Consider the following 5,739-nt stretch of genomic DNA (forward strand, 5'->3'; position numbering starts at 1 on the left):
GTTCAAATACATATTGGTCAGAGCCTCATAAGTTGAGAAAATTATATAGTGTCTAGAATGTGAGTATATTCTATTACTTATTAACATTAGAAAAAGGTGAATAGACATGTGCTAACACAGAAAATGGTATCCATTTATGCAATTGTGGTTCTAAAACATCACAGAATTCAAATTTGGTTCTTATATTCATTATTAGATTTATTTGTTTATTTTTAAGCTAAATATTACATTATTTATGAGTTTCTCTCTACTTAATATTGAAAACACTCTAAGTAGTACTGCAAGTCTAATTACTTTTACATTGTGATGTTAATAATGATGACAGAGTGAATTAATTTAGGACATACATCACATGCTCTGTAACTTAAAAATGATATGGGGTGGGCAAAAGGCAGCATTTTAAACAAATGGTGTTGGTGCTACTGGAGGTCATCATGGAAAAGAATACATTATCAATCCATTCTTATCTCCTTGTACAAAGCTCAAGTCCAAGTGGATCAAGGACCTCGACATAAAACCATATACACTGAAACTAATAGAAAAGAAAGATCACATGGGCCTGGGTGAAATTTTCCTGAACTGAACACAAATAGCTTAGGCTTGAAGATCAAGAATTGAGAAATGGGCCCTCAAAAATGCACAGCTTCTATAAGGGAAAGGACACTGTCAATATGACAAACAGTCACATACATATTGGGAATAGATCTTTTCCATTCCCACATTCAATAGAGGGCTAATATCCAATACATACAACTCAAGAAGTTAGACACCAGAGATCCAAATAACCCTATAAAGAAATGGAATACAGAAGTAAATAAAGAATTCTCAACTGAGGAATACCGAATGACTGAGAAGCACCTAAAGTAATGTCCAACATCATTAGTCATCCGGGAAATGCAACTCAAAACAACCATGAGATGCTACTTTACACCAGTCAGAATGGCAGCAGATGTTAGAGAGGATGTGAAGAAAGAGGAACACTCCTCCATTGTTGGTGGGATTGCAAGCTGGTATAACCACTCTGGAAATCAGTCTGGTTGTTCATCAGAAAATTAGACATAGAACTACCCGAGGACCTAGCAATACCACTCATGGGCATATACCCAAAAGATGTTCCAACATGTAACAAGGACACATGTTCCACTCTGGTCATAGCAGCCTCATTTATCATAGTTAGAAGCTAGAAACAACCCAGATGTCCTTAAACAGAGGAATGGGTACAGAAAATGTGGTACATTTATACAATAAAGTACTACTTAGCTGTAAAAAACAATGACCTCATGAAATTCTTAAGCAAATGGATGGAACTAAACAATATTGTGAGTGAGATAATCCAATAACAACAGAACACACATGGAATGCATTCACTAGTAAGTGAGTACTAGCCCAATATCTAGGAATAACCAAAAAACAATTCACAGAGCATATGAACCTCAAGAAGAAGAAAGACCAAAATGTGGATGCTTTAGTCCCTCTTAGAAGGGGGAATAAAATAATCAAGGGAAGTAGAGGATGGGAGGGACTTGGGAGGAACAAAAGAGGGGAGGGAAAAATGGGTCAGGATTAGGTGTGAGAGGAGACAAGGATGGTATACATAGGTTCAGGAAGTTGAACAGAGATGTACAGCAATGGGGGATGGTGAATTGGATAAAGCAACCAGAAAGTCTCAGATGCCAGGAAGGAGTCTCTCAGGACCCCACAGGGATAAGATTAGCTGAAATGTCCAAGGAAGTGGAGAAAGAACCTGTGGAGACTATACTCAGAGGGTAGACAAGGCTCCCTGTTAGACAATGGGGCCAACCACTCATCTCCAAATTTTTAACCCAAAATTTCTCCCATCTAAATGAAACAGAGGGACAAAATGTAGAGCAGAGACTGAAGGAAATGCCATCCAGACATTGCCCCTGCTGGAGATCCATCCCATATACAGACACCAAACCCAGACACTATTGTAGATGTGAAGATGTACTTCATGACATGAGGTTGTTATTGCTGTTTCCTGAAAGACTTTTCCAGATCCTGACAAACACAGAGGAAGATACTCACTGTCAACCATTGGACTGAGCATGGGGACTCCAATAGAGGAATTAGAGAAAGGGCTAAAGGAGCTGAAGGGGTTTGCAACACCATTGGTAGAACCACAATGTCAACCAACCAGAACACCCAGAGTATTCAGGGACTAAACCGCAAACCAAAGAGTGTACATGGAAGCACCCTTAGCTCTAGCCACATATGTAGCAGAGGATGGCATCAATAGGAGGAGAGGCCCTTGGTCCTGTGAAGGCTCAATTTCCCAGTGTAAGAAGATGTCAGGGAGCCAGGTGAGGTGACACACACCTTTTTTCCCAGCACTTGGGAGGCAGAGGCAGGCGGATTTCTGAGTTTGAGGCCAGCCTGGTCTACAAAGTAATTTCCAGGACAGCCAGAGCTATACAGAGAAACCCTGTCTTGAAAAACCAATAAATAAATAAATAAATAAATAAATAAATAAATAAATAAATAAATAAAATAATAAAGAAAAGTGTTGAGTATTGATCATTTCTAGGTTCAAAATAAGAAATATTTACACATTAAAACTTCATTAAAAACCTGATTGAATTTAATAACTAAGATAGGCCAAATAAAAGATACTTCTGATGAATCAAATTATACATATAATAAATTGAAATCTTGTTATTTAGAGTACCTTTGTGAAATCTCAGGTTTTATTCCTCAGGAATAAAGAGACATAGAAAAAAGATTAAATGTGCCAATGGATTTATGCAAACTTGACTTTCTAGAAAATCTTTGAATTTTACCATAAAGTTCCATTATTGCTGCATTTCTAAAGTTCAGAATTCTTGGACTTGACTTTCTAGATAATCTTTGAATTTTAACATAAAGTTCCATTATTGCTGCATTTCTAAAGTTCAGAATTCTTGGCCTGTAGTGCTGAGTACTTTTTCAATGCATTGCTACTGCTACTAAGACATGCAAAGAAAAGAACTCATTATTTGTTATTATAAGTTAAATGATGCATATGACTTAGAGCTAAACAAAACTACTATGGCAACACACATGTTAAAGAAAAATCCAGAAAGTTAAATGTCTTTCTTGCTGTTGCTGAGTAATTATTAATACTGAAAGGCCTACGAATGAATTCAAAATATCTTTATTACTGAAACCTGACCTGCATGAGAACTAATTTTTTGCAACCAAAATGCAGTAACATAAGAGAAATAAATTAGGGAGCTAGTAGGAGAGCCATCTTTGCTCCGGTGCATTTCTGGGGAAAGGGCTGCCTGCATAAGCAACACAGCGTCTAGGACAGACTCTGTTTCTGGCTTCAGACATCCCGCACCTTTCCTGCCAGAGGAGAGGTATCTGCCTGGGAGGGTTCTCAAGGCCTGAGTTGGTAAGAGAGCCAACTTTTCTCCAATGCATGGCCTGAGAGAGGGCAGCCTGCAGAAGTAACACAGCTTCTGGGACAGATCCCATTTCTGTCTCTAGACATACAAGCACCTTCCCCACCAAAGGAGAGGTGTCTGTCCAGAAGGGTTGTCACTGCCTGAGCTGGTTAGGGAGCCATCTTGGCTCCAATTCCCTAGGCTCCAGTCTGCACTGGTGAGAGTGTGGACCACAGAAGCTACACAGCTTTGGGACAGACAGAAGCAACCTAGCTTCTGGGACAAACCCTGTTTCAGGCTCCAGAAATTTGGGCACATTTCTCACCAGAGGAAAGGTGGCCAACTGTGAGGGCTCTGTCTGCCAGAGAAGGTGAGAGAGTCATATTTTGTGTAGGGTCCCTCGGTGTCTTGTCTGTGCAGGTGAGTGTGTAAAATGCAGAGGCGAAACATCTTCTGGGACAGGCCCTGTTTTGGGCCTACATCTTCAGCCAGGAGGCAGACCTGAATGCCAGGCTTCTGTGTACTTTCCCTGCTAGAGGAGAGCTTGCCTGCAGAGAGTAATCTGACCACTGAGACTCAGGAGAGATGTGGACTCCCAGGACTGCTGAAAGAGGCTAACAGAATCACAGGAGGAACAAGCTCCAACCAGAGACAACTATAAAACTAACTCCAGAGATCACCAGATGGCGAAAAGCAAACGTAGGAATCTTACTAACAGAAACCAAGACCACTTACCATCATCAGAACCTAGCACTCCCATCTCAGTCAGTCCTAAATAACCCAACACACCCAAAAAGCAAGAATCAGATTTAAAAGCATACCTCATGAAGCTGGTAGAGGACTTTAAGAAGGGCATTATTAAAGAAATGCATGAGAACGCTGCTAAAGATGTAGAAGTCCTTAAAGAAAAACAGGAGAATACTTCTAAAGTGGTAGAAATCCTTAAAGAAAGAGAGGAGAACAGAAACAAACAGGTGATGGAATTAAACAAAACCATCAAAGACCTAAAATGGGAAATAGAAGCAGTAAAGAAAACCCAAAATGTGACAACTCTGGAGATAGAAACCCTAGGAAAGAAATCACCAGAGACCATGAAAGCAAGAAGATCTTGGACAAATGTTATACAGACACTAAGAGAACACAAATGCCAGCCTAGGCTACTATACCCAGCAAAACTCTCGATTACCATAGATGGAGAAACCAAAGTGTTCCATGACAAAACCAAATTCACACAATATCTATCCACAAATCCAGCCCCTCAAAGGATAATAAAGGGAAAGCATCAATACAAGGATGGAAACTCCATCCTAGAAAAAAAAATAAATCCTTCAAAAACCTAAAAGAAGTCAGCCGCAAGAACAAAATCCCAACTTTAACAACAAAATAACAGGAAGCAATTACTTTTCTTTAATTTCTCTTAAAAATTAATGGACTTAATTCCTCAATAAAAAAGATATAAACTAATAGACTGGCTACACAAACAGGACCAAATATTTTGCTGCTTATACGAAACCCATCTCAGGGCAAAAGATAGATATTACCTCAAAGTGAGAGACTGGAAAACAATTTTCCAAGCAAATGGTCTGAAGAAACAAGCTGGAGTAGCCATTCTAATATCAAATAAAATTAGCTTCCAACCCAAAGTTATCAAAAAAGACAAGGAGGGGCACTTCATATACATCAAAGATAAAATCTGCCAAGAGAAACTCTCAATTCTGAATACCTATGTTCCAAATACAAGAGCAGCCACATTCATTAAAGAAACATTAGTAAAGCTCAAAGCACACATTGCACTGCACACAAAAATGGTGGAGATTTCAATACCCCACTCTCACCAATGGACAGATCCTAGAAACAGAAACTAAACAGAGACACATAGACACTAACAGAAGTTATGAAACAAAAGTATTTAATAGATATCTACAGAACATTTTATCCTAAAACAAAAGGATATACCTTCTTATCAGCCCCACATGGTACCTCCTTCAAAATTGGCCATATAATTGGTCTAAAAACAGGCCTCCACAGATTGAAATTATGCCATGCATTCTATCAGATCACCATGGACTAAGGCTGATCTTCAATATCAGCATAAACAACAGGTAGACAACACTCACATGGAAACTGAACACACTTCTCAGTGATAACGTGGTCAAGGATGAAATAAAGAAAGAAATTAAAGACTTTTTAGAGTTTAATGAAAATGAAGCCACAATGTACCCAAACTTAATGGGACACAATGAAGGCAGTCCTAAGAGGAAAACTCATAGCCCTGAGTGCCTCCAAAAAGAAACTAGAGAGAGCATATACTAGCAACCTGACAGAACACCTAGAAGCCCTAGAACTAAAGGAA

The sequence above is a fragment of the Mus pahari genome, chromosome 5, assembly GCF_900095145.1.
Source record: "Mus pahari chromosome 5, PAHARI_EIJ_v1.1, whole genome shotgun sequence".
Classification (NCBI taxonomy): domain Eukaryota; kingdom Metazoa; phylum Chordata; class Mammalia; order Rodentia; family Muridae; genus Mus; species Mus pahari.